This window comes from Trifolium pratense, linkage group LG2 (assembly GCF_020283565.1).
Source record: "Trifolium pratense cultivar HEN17-A07 linkage group LG2, ARS_RC_1.1, whole genome shotgun sequence".
Taxonomy (NCBI): domain Eukaryota; kingdom Viridiplantae; phylum Streptophyta; class Magnoliopsida; order Fabales; family Fabaceae; genus Trifolium; species Trifolium pratense.
This window is the reverse complement of record NC_060060.1, coordinates 54,369,760-54,384,660: the sequence shown is the minus strand read 5'-3', so window position 1 is coordinate 54,384,660 and position 14,901 is coordinate 54,369,760. Positions and strand designations below refer to the sequence as shown.

The 14,901-nt window shown below is 35.6% G+C and overlaps 1 pseudogene; it reads left to right on the top strand.

Moving 5' to 3' along the window:
• The first annotated feature begins 12,001 nt into the window (after nucleotides 1–12,001).
• LOC123909597 lies at nucleotides 12,002–12,830 on the top strand (annotated as a pseudogene).
• Nucleotides 12,831–14,901: the final 2,071 nt, after the last annotated feature.

The window sequence follows — 14,901 nt, the reverse complement described above, 5'->3', positions numbered from 1 at the left end:
CTTCTATTTCACAGGATAAAGAACCGTTCACCTATGCTGAAGCGGTGAAAGATCATAGGTGGAGAAATGCTATGAAAGATGAGATAAAAGCACTTCAAAATAATGAAACTTGGACGATAGAGGATTTGCCTCCTGGAAAGAAAGCATTGGGATGTAAGTGAATCTACAAAATAAAGCACAAATCTGATGGGAGTATAGAAAGATTTAAGGCACGACTGATAGTTCTTGGAAATCGCCAGGTGGAGGGGATTGACTACACGGAGACGTTTGCTCCTGTTGTCAAAATGGTTACCATTCGTACCGTGTTAGCAGTAGCAGCTGCAAAGGACTGGGAATTGCATCAGATGGATGTTCATAATGCATTCCTACATGGAGAGTTAGAAGAGGAAGTGTTTATGAAACCACCACCCGGTTTCGGCATTCACATTCCTAATATGGTGTGCAAACTCAAGAAGTCTCTCTATGGGCTCAAGCAGGCTCCTGGGTGCTGTAACACCCAAACCCGTTATTTAATTAACTCTGCCTTTATAAAATCTTTTTCGAAAATACGCAGCGGAAAATTAAAAATCTGATTTATAAAGCGCTGGTTTGAATATCACAAACTTCATTCAAAATAATACTAATACATTTATCTAGTAAAATATTCGAATGAACTAAAAACAAAACCTCGCATCGAACGATGCGTTATTAGTTATACAAAACGGATACTTTTTCAAAATGAAACTAAACCAAACAGAGTGTTCTCAAAGGACTCTATATAGATATAAAACCCCTTTTTCCCGTGTCTCAATCAGAGCAGAGCTTCACCATTGCACTCGGACGAGGCTAACATATAACCTGTCAACCTGGACCCCCAAAGGTCCAGCAATTACACATAGCAGAGAGTTAGAAAACATAAACATAAATATAAGTGTGAGTAGTATACTACACACTTCACACGCTATCATACATTTCTAACTCACGCACATACATCGTCAAATACGACTACCAATTAATCATTCATTTACAAACACACCAATCATATAGTTTCACGTCTTCTCGGACACTACCAAAGTGTTCATTTTATAGTCATGACAGACTCTACACTTGTTCATTTTATAGTCATGACGGACTCTACACTTGTTCATTTTATAGTCATGACGGACTCTGCTCACATACCAAGACATGGCAACAATCACAGTATTAAACAATTAGTAAATACCAAAGCTTAACACATACGTAAAACACATTGCAATCCAATCAGATATTGTCACATAACAATTATCAAATACATGTGCATTTACCCTAATGCATCTAATGCCAATTATCCAATGTCATGTCATCCCTAGACACGACTAATGCATGTGGTACCAATTTACATTGTTCAGATTTCAGTCATGACGGACTGTTCAGTTTTCAGTCATGTACGGACTGTTCAGATTATAGTCATGTACGGACTGTTCAGATTATAGTCATGTACGGACTCTACATCTGCAGTTTTACATCATGCAGGATAAGCGTCTCACCAATGGTGGACCAAACCAGTTTTACATCATGTTGGATGCTTCTATTCACCCCATTTAAGATGAACCCAGTTTTACATCTTGTTGGATGCGTCGGAACTTACCGAACCACCTTATCTCCCTTGGATAAGCTCAATAACAGTTTTATATCATGTAGGATATGGTTATCATCAACCATCTCTCCCTTAAAGAGGAGTCACACAGTTTTATATCATGTTTGGATATGGGTTCTAGATCTCGGATAACATAATCCCATCTTCGACCACTTTTCATAAACATAAACCATTTTCATCAATTATTGGAATTCACATGATTCCCATAACACAATTATTCATGAATGCATGATTACTTTTAAACACATCAAATACATGACGCTATCTAGCTCGAAGCTATTCATTCACTGATGCGGAAACACAATTCCAACATCTAACACATTAGGATAACACAATATCCTATCACTCAAATCATAATTATTCACATGATAATTATCTGCATAACCATTTTTATACACATAAAGTTTCATTTACACTTATGTCATAAAACATACATCATTCTCTTATCATTGCAAATTAATGCTAAAACATATACATACTCACTTTAAGCTACAACTTATTGCATACACGTTTATCAATCATATAACGATTAACAATAAGCATTAACAACATCAACATGTATCAACAAACATGTAAGGATACCCTTAAACCATGTTACAAGTGCCTAATTACACTTACAAACATCAACAAAAATTGCTGTCACAGAGGCCTTCGCTAAGCGAGGGCTTAGCGAGACATGGCGAACCTCACCAGGAAGTCACCTGCTCATGGCGAGCATTGGCGAGCTTCAGCGAACATGTTCGCTACAGCGAACTCCTGGTCGCTTAGCGAACTACACCAGAAAAATATCTGTTCTTGAGTTTCTCTAAGGCGGTTTAACATGGAATCCACTCAAAAATCCATCTAAACATGTTATAAATTCTTATAAACAGCTAATTCAAGCATATATGGTATCTATGAACATTAATTAACACTCACAAACACCCACATATATCACACTTACAAATTCATACCAATTTCTTGCATTTTAAGCAAGTTTAACAAAACATGCAAATCATTGATCAAACATCTACATATACCCACTTTCAACTCCCCAAAGTTGTTTACCTCATCTACCATGAGTTCACTACACATGTTAGGATCAAAAGAATCCATTTTCCATTAAGAAAATCACCCACAAAACCCACAAGAAAATAGAGTGGAAAGAGTTTGGGAGTGGAGGAATCGACATCCTCTCCTCTTTCGAATCACTCACGAATATGTAATCTAACTCTCGTACCTTAGCTCGACGAATCCACAAGCTTGCTCTTCTCTTTCTCTTTGGCTCTTGCCCTAGCTCTCAATCTTCCTTTCTCATGAAACATAAATTATGAGACTATTCATGGTTGACTTGCTACTTATAGCTCTCTCTATTCTCATGGATCAAAGCCCACTTGGCTTAGGCCCAATGCCTATTCCACGCCCAAAGGCCCAAACAACATAACTTCTCGCTCATTAACTTACGCTCTCGCTAAATGATTATTCGCCGCTTAATAATTTAATTATAAATCACGCCCTCGCGTAATAAAATAATTAAACAACGAATACTAAATTTTGGGTCGTTACAATTCTCCCCCACTTAAAAATATTTTCGCCCTCGAAAATGGCTCGACTAAGAACAACCTCGGATGAACTCTCTCATCCGACTTTCTAATTTCAACCTACATTCTAACCAATGGGTTTCCTCATACTACCTTAACCAAAACATACAAAGACTTCATGCAAATTCGCCCATGATGGCGGCAAAGCAATCCTATACGTCACTTTTCCGAATCATTTTACTTCCCTCGGTATTCCTTTATACCATCTCCGGTCAAAATAACACTTCTTCCGGATTCACACCAACAATCATTCAAATTCCAAACAAACCAAGTCTGACAAAATCAGTTTATTCCCATCTACACAATGAAGTTTACTACCAACAATAGATCAAGGATAGCTAATCCCTCGATTTGTCGATAGATAGTCAACAATCGTGACAACGGTATAAATCATTCTTATCAAACTACTTAAAATTTCAACTTAACATCTTACGGTACTCGCAGCTCCACTCCAAAACAAAACCACTTAACCCAAAATACTCCGAAAGACCCTTCCGTTGCATACTTCACAACTTTTCAAATTCCATAAGTTCTTAACTGCGTCGAATCTCACTCCAACCATTCATTCGGTAGCACAACTTCTACACTCATTTGTTGTCCAACTTCTCAAAGTTCTTAACACATTCCAAAAATATATTATTTCCAACCGTCAAATTCTTTTCCTTCGCAATTCCCAAATCGTTGCGTCGAACCCCATCATAACTGTTTTATTTTCCAAACAATCTCTTATCCAAATTTCTAGGTTCCTTAACACGACATTTCCAATGTCACTTTTCCGTCGAGGTACTTTTATCCAAAATATTACCTTAAGTCACTCGTCGACTAACTATCATTTCATCGTCCATGATGAAAATATCCAAAATATTTTATTTCCTTACCACATAGTATTACTATACTACTCCAACATATACGATGTTCCCAACATCACTTAGTCTCCACCGACTTTTTCCATTCCAAGAAATGACTACTCGGTTCAAACATACTCGACCTTTATAAATCCTTCCTAGGCTCTTCTTGATCACCTAGTAATTCTGTATTTAAATCTCAGCTACTATCAAAAGTTGATTTCCAAACAACCATGATCTCCGTCTTGTTGATTCCAACACAACTCTCATCAGATTCCTCTGAAAACTTTTCATCAACAAAGCTTCCATCTTTATCACTCTTCCTCCTCTTTGAGGATGAACCATCAAGTGAAAGACAACCAAACAATGGAACATTCTTGCTACGAGTTCCGCTAGAAACACCACCAGTCCCACTTATTGTAATCGGGTTTTCAGTTCCCTAACCACACCTTCCATCCTTGACATCAATCTCCCACTTAACTTAACCCTCAAGGTCCCACCATTCGCATACTCGTCGTATGATCATCACTAGGTTTTCTTACCCTCGACGCACACGTCTTCTCCGTTTCCCAGCAACGGTGTTCACTTAACATTCAATCTGCTCCATCGTTCCCCAATGGCCACATTCTCCCTACGGCTAAACAACTTCATTCCGACTCACTCCGAAATGATCATCTGATACTTCCTCCAAAATATTCTCCAAATAAGAACTCCACTTCGAACAATGCTACTCAATCTTAAACAATCCACTTCAAGAACATCTCTATTCGTCCTTACTTCTCGCGTTTCGAAACATCTTGGAGAGACAAAATCTTCTCCCCCACTTATCTCAAACCCACCTTTACACTTCCACTAGAACATCCGGTGTAAGCACCTAACCGTCCTATCGATTCCAAATTTATTCCTCCCAAGAGAAATCTAATACCGACAGCATTCACATGCATGTCGTATGCAAAGGGTAAACATAAGGTAAGATATCTAAGCATCTACTCAAAACCCCGGTGCAGTCCTCTTGACATACACACCACTACAAAATACATAAACACACTATTCTCATCTATGCTAATGTAACAACCTACGTAACAACTAGCATACATAAACACAATAACATGTCAATACATATATTTATAACTAAAATATATGTAAGACAACAAAACATCCATGTACACAAGACATCGAGTCAAGTACATGCATTACATTTCATTTGCCCGCATACTTACAACATCTACTCAAACATGTATAAAACATAGCATGTTCTAAAACAAGTTCTCATCATGAGGATACATTCACATAGTTCAATTAAAGAACCACACTAAGTACTAGTAATCAATCTACCACATGTTATAAACAAACATATAACAACACACATTAGGATCTACTTACATCCTACTCCTTTCTCACTCTAGTGAAAAATTCATTTTCACTTACTCAAAAGAAAATAATCTTATGTTTTCAACAAAATCTTCATCACATGCAGTTTTACATCATGCTGGATCATTAACAATACAGTTTTACATCATGTCGGATCATCAACTATTAGCAATAAGCATCTACAAACCAAAAGTTCAAACCACACAAATTTTTAAAACTTTAAGCATAAAAATACTCAACCACTACTTGACTTGATAACTTATAACAATGATAAGAATCAATCGCATCAAGTACACACAACAAGAAAAGACAGACACAACTGGCACACACGCTCACTCGATCTGAATGCACAGACCGGCTCTGATTGACACATAACCTCACAGTCCGAAGACGACCTGCTCTGATACCACTTTGTAACACCCAAACCCGTTATTTAATTAACTCTGCCTTTATAAAATCTTTTTCGAAAATACGCAGCGGAAAATTAAAAATCTGATTTATAAAGCGCTGGTTTGAATATCACAAACTTCATTCAAAATAATACTAATACATTTATCTAGTAAAATATTCGAATGAACTAAAAACAAAACCTCGCATCGAACGATGCGTTATTAGTTATACAAAACGGATACTTTTTCAAAATGAAACTAAACCAAACAGAGTGTTCTCAAAGGACTCTATATAGATATAAAACCCCTTTTTCCCGTGTCTCAATCAGAGCAGAGCTTCACCATTGCACTCGGACGAGGCTAACATATAACCTGTCAACCTGGACCCCCAAAGGTCCAGCAATTACACATAGCAGAGAGTTAGAAAACATAAACATAAATATAAGTGTGAGTAGTATACTACACACTTCACACGCTATCATACATTTCTAACTCACGCACATACATCGTCAAATACGACTACCAATTAATCATTCATTTACAAACACACCAATCATATAGTTTCACGTCTTCTCGGACAATACCAAAGTGTTCATTTTATAGTCATGACAGACTCTACACTTGTTCATTTTATAGTCATGACGGACTCTACACTTGTTCATTTTATAGTCATGACGGACTCTGCTCACATACCAAGACATGGCAACAATCACAGTATTAAACAATTAGTAAATACCAAAGCTTAACACATACGGAAAACACATTGCAATCCAATCAGATATTGTCACATAACAATTATCAAATACATGTGCATTTACCCTAATGCATCTAATGCCAATTATCCAATGTCATGTCATCCCTAGACACGACTAATGCATGTGGTACCAATTTACATTGTTCAGATTTCAGTCATGACGGACTGTTCAGTTTTCAGTCATGTACGGACTGTTCAGATTATAGTCATGTACGGACTGTTCAGATTATAGTCATGTACGGACTCTACATCTGCAGTTTTACATCATGCAAGATAAGCGTCTCACCAATGGTGGACCAAACCAGTTTTACATCATGTTGGATGCTGCTATTCACCCCATTTAAGATGAACCCAGTTTTACATCTTGTTGGATGCGTCGGAACTTACCGAACCACCTTATCTCCCTTGGATAAGCTCAATAACAGTTTTATATCATGTAGGATATGGTTATCATCAACCATCTCTCCCTTAAAGAGGAGTCACACAGTTTTATATCATGTTTGGATATGGGTTCTAGATCTCGGATAACATAATCCCATCTTCGACCACTTTTCATAAACATAAACCATTTTCATCAATTATTGGAATTCACATGATTCCCATAACACAATTATTCATGAATGCATGATTACTTTTAAACACATCAAATACATGACGCTATCTAGCTCGAAGCTATTCATTCACTGATGCGGAAACACAATTCCAACATCTAACACATTAGGATAACACAATATCCTATCACTCAAATCATAATTATTCACATGATAATTATCTGCATAACCATTTTTATACACATAAAGTTTCATTTACACTTATGTCATAAAACATACATCATTCTCTTATCATTGCAAATTAATGCTAAAACATATACATACTCACTTTAAGCTACAACTTATTGCATACACGTTTATCAATCATATAACGATTAACAATAAGCATTAACAACATCAACATGTATCAACAAACATGTAAGGATACCCTTAAACCATGTTACAAGTGCCTAATTACACTTACAAACATCAACAAAAATTGCTGTCACAGAGGCCTTCGCTAAGCGAGGGCTTAGCGAGACATGGCGAACCTCACCAGGAAGTCACCTGCTCATGGCGAGCATTGGCGAGCTTCAGCGAACATGTTCGCTACAGCGAACTCCTGGTCGCTTAGCGAACTACACCAGAAAAATATCTGTTCTTGAGTTTCTCTAAGGCGGTTTAACATGGAATCCACTCAAAAATCCATCTAAACATGTTATAAATTCTTATAAACAGCTAATTCAAGCATATATGGTATCTATGAACATTAATTAACACTCACAAACACCCACATACATCACACTTACAAATTCATACCAATTTCTTGCATTTTAAGCAAGTTTAACAAAACATGCAAATCATTGATCAAACATCTACATATACCCACTTTCAACTCCCCAAAGTTGTTTACCTCATCTACCATGAGTTCACTACACATGTTAGGATCAAAAGAATCCATTTTCCATTAAGAAAATCACCCACAAAACCCACAAGAAAATAGAGTGGAAAGAGTTTGGGAGTGGAGGAATCGACATCCTCCCCTCTTTCGAATCACTCACGAATATGTAATATAACTCTCGTACCTTAGCTCGACGAATCCACAAGCTTGCTCTTCTCTTTCTCTTTGGCTCTTGCCCTAGCTCTCAATCTTCCTTTCTCATGAAACATAAATTATGAGACTATTCATGGTTGACTTGCTACTTATAGCTCTCTCTATTCTCATGGATCAAAGCCCACTTGGCTTAGGCCCAATGCCTATTCCACGCCCAAAGGCCCAAACAACATAACTTCTCGCTCATTAACTTACGCTCTCGCTAAATGATTATTCGCCGCTTAATAATTTAATTATAAATCACGCCCTCGCGTAATAAAATAATTAAACAACGAATACTAAATTTTGGGTCGTTACAATTCTCCCCCACTTAAAAATATTTTCGCCCTCGAAAATGGCTCGACTAAGAACAACCTCGGATGAACTCTCTCATCCGACTTTCTAATTTCAACCTACATTCTAACCAATGGGTTTCCTCATACTACCTTAACCAAAACATACAAAGACTTCATGCAAATTCGCCCATGATGGCGGCAAAGCAATCCTATACGTCACTTTTCCGAATCATTTTACTTCCCTCGGTATTCCTTTATACCATCTCCGGTCAAAATAACACTTCTTCCGGATTCACACCAACAATCATTCAAATTCCAAACAAACCAAGTCTGACAAAATCAGTTTATTCCCATCTACACAATGTGATATAAAACAAGATAGTAGCTAGTAAAGAAGATTGGAAAATACTAATAAAAATTAAAGTAGTGAAGGCATAGTAATTATAAGTCAGTTCAGTACAATATATTTTATTTTTATTTTTGAAATTTCTGTATCCTCACATTACTGACTAATCTGAACAATATTGATCCTATCATTCACTATTAGGGACTTATTTAAAGTAAGAATCATACCATCCCACAAATTATCCAGTTTAGACACATCTTACAAAAATGATGATTCATAGATATGATTCAATGAACTATCTAACAAAAACAACACTAGAAAAAATTGACAATGATTCATAGATACCATACAATTCAATGGACTAACTAGCTAGAAATAAATGACCACAAACAAAAGCTCTTTTAGATTCAACAGTGGTAAATATTGAACACCAAAAGATCTTCAATTCAATCTCATACATAATTTTTTAAAATTATAATTCTATTGAATAATCATGAGCATAAGACACACTCATGAGAGAATTACATGAGCAAGGAAAAAACAAAACAAAAAGAACAAGGGACACCCCTTTACTAACATAACAGCTCACGAAAATAGCAGTACAAACCCACCTTAGTCTCACAAGCCCAAACACAAAAACAATTGGACCAAGACTGCAGAACACCGTACACAAATGTCTTCAAAGATCTTAACCTCATTTATATGTAATATATAAGAAATCAAGATGTAGCATTCAAAATATCACTTTTTTCACAGATCTCTACCAAAACAAACATGAAAACAATATTGAGAGAGAGAGAGAGAGAGAGGGAGTTTCATACGCTTTCCCGAGGACAGAATGAACTGGCTTCTGATGCTAAATTACGATGCTACGATTGAAAGTTGAATCGTGAGATTATGGTTCGTCGCGGTCTCTCGATTAGAGGCGGAATGTTAGATTAGGGATTAGAAGCAGCAATTGAGTGTCAAAATCAAAGGGATTAGGGCAATTGTTGAACTCGAAGGTATGTGGACATGAATTGGACAAGATTTGAGGCAATTGTTGAAATCAGAACTTAGACGTGACAAAGTTTGCAGAAAAAAAGGTTTCGTGGAGAGCTCAAGCACTGCGGAGATTTGGTGGATAACTCAGTCATGATAGGAGAGGGTATGGAGAAGAAAGGATCTGCTAAAGAAGAAAGGGTTTGGCGTGAAATTTGTTTCTTTTCTTCTTGTGTTTTTCAATTTGTTCAGTGCTTTCTATTTCTAGTCATTCAAAAGATAAATAAATTGGAAATCACAAGATAAATAAATTGGATCTTTTTTTTAAAAAAAAAAATAATTTAGCATCATAACATAGATTTTTATTATTAAATAAATTTTTACTTTTTGTTGTAACAATATTTTTGCGTCAGATCTGTTGTCGCTAATAATAATCGGTCTCCAATTCGGTCTCTATAATCACTTAGCGACCGATTTAGCGACCGAATAGTTTTTGACTTTGAAGGTCAAAATTTTGGTCTCTAATTCGGTCTCTAACAGCGACTGAAATATTGGTCGCTAAATATTGGTCTCTAATTTGGTCTCTAAATCCATTAGCGACCGATTTAGCGACCGATTATTTTTTTAACTTTGACACTCGAAATTTGGTCTCTATTTCGGTCTCTATAGCGACCGAATTATTTCGGTCGCTAAATCGGTCTCTAAAAGCGAATTTTCTAGTAGTGACTTTTTCCAATGTCAATTGAAAAAAGAAAAAAAAAGGAGAACGACCATTATCCTACAAAAACATGTCATAGACAATACTTTGAGTGAAATGTTAAATACCCTCCTGAAATTTTAAAATTTGTGAAATACTCCATGAAATTTGGAAATAGGCAAATGCCTCCCTGAAGTTTTAAAATGCAATCAAATTGCTCTCTGCTCCGTTTACTCTGTCTTTTGATGACATCACATGGGGTAATTGACTAAATTTGCAAAACTGGAGGGGCTAATTGCTCTAATTTCAGTCAATTAGCCCCCTGATTTTGTAAATTTTAGACGATTACCCTCCTGTGACATGTATCATGATCAATTAACCCCCTCATGTGATGTGGCGCGTATGCAGTTAACAGCCACATCATCAAAATAGACTGGATAAACGGAGCAGAGGGCAAATTGATTAACGTTTTACAATTTCAGAGGAATATTTGCATATTTCCAAATTTCAAAAAGGTATTTGACGAATTTTGAAATTTCAGAACTTATTTGGCATTTCTAAGCATAATGAGTGGTAGGAAAATTATGCAATGTTTTATTATGATGTTTTCTCTCGCCACCCCCATGAATCTTTTAACCCCTGAATTTCCAATTTTGCTCTTGAAAAAACTTCGGTTCGTAGAAACCGAAGTTTTTTTTTGCCTTGAAAACAAATTTCGGTTTCTAAAAACCGAAATTTACTCTGAATTTGCACTAGAAAAAATTCGGTTTCTGCGAACCGAATTTTTCTGTAAGGGCAAAATTGAAATATTGGGGGTATAAAAGATTCATGGGAGGGGGAAGAGAAATGTGCTTTTATTATTAACATATGTACATTATATAGTGAGTGAATTTGATAAGAATGCCAACTTAGCTTTCTAGCTTTTTAGATGATTGTCAGTTGAGGCCAGCAGCATTCAAGCCTTTTAGTACTTAGTTCACTAAAAACCGTAGTTTATTCTTATCATATATCTTTGGGGTCCCCTGTTACAGATTGCACCAAGATACCGTTAATTTGTTACTCAATAGTCAATACCATATAGTGCTAGCAAGGGCCAAATTTGAAAATCTACCTTTCCAGATTCTAAAAGTTTTCTTGGATTTGGATCCTCTCCAATTTTTTCTTTTGTTTTCTCTCCTTTTGTTTAATCCAATGGTTGATATATTGGTTGATTCTCTCCCTTCCTTCATGTATCAACCATCGGATTAAGCAAAAGAAGAGAAAACATGAGTGAAAATTGGAGAGCATCCAAATCCGATTTTATTTAATACATGTAATCTTTAAGAGTATCTCTCATGTGCATGATTTATGATTAAGCATTAAAATATTCACACAAAAGCACAACTGAGATACTTGACAATTTTATACAGTACTATGTATGTAAGTGTTTTCCAATCTACATAACATATACCAATATTATATTAGTGTTCAAGAATAAGGGCAGCTTCCTGAAAAGCATTTCCAATTTACTTTTTTCCCACTATATAATGCATCACATAGAACAACTCAAACATAAATCAAACCCTTACAATAATATATTTTTAGCCTTAGTTTCCTCTCTTCTCTAGCTAATACATAACAAGAAACAATCCTTGCTAATATCAATTTTTCAATGGATCCATCCCATATATCTGCTTATGTAAACTTCAGCTGCGAATTGAGAATAATACAGGCTCGAAACATCGAATTTATCAAGCCTACGAAAAACTTGTTTGCAAGGTTGTATCTCCCAACAGGAAACAACAAAAGAATTCAATTCAACAGCAAAAATATTTCCACCATATCATTGCCCATCTGGGAAGAGTCTTTTAATCTAGATTGTTCGTGCCCTCAAGAATTCTTGGAAAACCTTAACGAACAAAACCTAGTGTTGGAGCTAAGGCAAAGGAAGATGTGGGGGTCAAAACTTATTGCGAAAAGTGAGATTCCATGGAAGGTGATTATTGAATCATAAAATATGGAGTTAAAAAAATGGTTGAAAATGGATTTGGTGAATGGAAGTGATTGCAAAGAGGGTATGTTCACAACACCGGAAGTGGAAGTAGATATTAAAGTAAGAGTAGCTTCAGCTGCTGAGATGGAAAAACAAAATAAGAGAAGGTTGAATAATTGGAATGAGTGTGGATGCAAAAATGGACATGATCATCAAGCTTGGTGCAACACTGAAGATTGTGATATATTTGCACTTAGTGCAGCTTTAGAGGCCTTTTGATTTTGATGCAAGATTCTGCGATGCACATATGTACTAACATCAACTAATTAGCTCATCAATATAGTAGAAAATTGATTGATTTTATATGATTGTATTTGTAGTATCCCACTCTAAAATGACTTTACAAATTATTAAACGGTAGAAGTAGAAACTTTATAGCTATATTATCTTAAGAAAGAAAAAAAATATATTATAAGGACACGTTCTACTATCACGCTATACTAAACCCTAGTTCAGCATTCTTGTTGACTAGACATTTACGTAAATAACCTTAGCAAGAACATTTATCTTCTCCGTGTTTGAGACGGTTTTCGAATAATCTCGCACTAAGGAACAAGATTTTGAAGCGATGAGAACAAAAAATCGTGAATGAAAGAGCATGACGAGTTTTTCTCCATTCGAGATGTTAGAAGGTGCAAAATCAATAGGTGTCGGAGCTGCTACAATTGCTTCAGCAGGAGCTGCTGTAGGTATTGGAAACGTATTCAGTTGAAAGTTCATTAATTCATTCTGTGACAAGAAATACATCATTAGCAAAACAGTTATTCGGATATGCAATGCATTCTCCTTTAAAATCTCGCTCAGTAATCAAGGTGCATTTTCCTTTAGCCCCCCAAGTACGAGGGCTGTAAGGACATAATACTTAGATTGGTATCTCTTCTTGTACGCACAACATGTACTTTGATGAGTTGAATTTTTCAACGATTAGCACTTTACTCGGACGGCGGCGAGTAGGTGAGCTGCCCCTGTTGTGCTATGTTCAGTTATGCTTGCTGTGTTTATGATTGAGGTCTGTATTGGACCCTTATTGAGATTTTAATATTTGGTCATTGGACCTTTGTTAAGATTGATTTCTTGGTTAAGGTCTTATTGAACCTTTGTTCGAAATAAAGGTATATATAGGTTAAGATTGAGAAATTTTGAAATAAAAGTCTTATCGAACCTTTGTTTAGATTGATTCATTTAAGATTGGCCGACTTATATTCAACATCAGACACACGTATATCCAAAATGAATTGTATGTGTGTCTATTTTGTTGAATAAAAGTCGTTTGATCTTAAATGAGTTGTTTAAATTATTTATTATTTATTTAATAAAGATATAGTGTAACCGTTCATATTAAATCGATGGTCAAGATTTTACTACAGACGTACAATTGGAAAAGACTTTACTTCATAAATTCCCGGTCCGAGATAAAATTATCTAAAAGAATTATACATGCAGCTGCATAAAATTACCATCATGTGTCATCCTTTTCTTTTCTTGTTTTCTCTTTTTTCACAAATATTAAATTATGTCTTTTATTTTATTTTTTTACTACGTTTTGATTGACTACATAGTCCCTATATTTTTTTATTATGTTTTTAGTCCTCTACGTTTTTATCGTTTCCAAAATTGATCCCTACTGTGAAATTATTTTTGAATGATTGGACAGACGAAAAATGCCACATAAATGTCACACATACTTATTTAATGACGTTGATGTGCAAAGAATAAGCATTAAATGAATCTGTGTGATATCTATATATGTGGCATTTTATTTCTGTCCGGTCAACCAAAATTTCACATTATGAACCAATGTTAGAAACGGAAAAAATGTGGAGACTAAAGATATACTCCCTCCGTCCCAAAATATAAGGGAAAATTGGTCAACTAAAGTTGATGTATCTAGTCCAAATTTTTAACCAAATACATCAACTTTCTTTGACCAATTTTCCCTTATATTTTGGGACAGAGTAGTAATAGAAAAAAAATGTAAGGACTATTTTTAGAAATCCGCCAAAATATAAAGTACTTAAAACATATTTACCTAGAATTATCGACGAGCCTACGTGTGAGATAGAAAGTTATATGATCCCTCACTTTTTTTTCTTCTTTTTTCTTTTGCTTGTTAAAACTAAACTATGTATCTTCGTGAGTTTAATTCGGTTGATAGAGACATTACTTTTCTTTATTTGGGTAAACTAAAGGTATCCTCCACGCACAACTGTAGAGACTAATCCCCTCGAGGTAACTGAGAACCATTTAAGGGGTTGACCTCTCCCAATAAATACTTCTCCATACACATCGACCGAGGATCGAACCCAGGACCAAATGGTTAAGGGACCTAAGTATCTAGACATTACATTTTTTATATATAAGGATCAGAGATT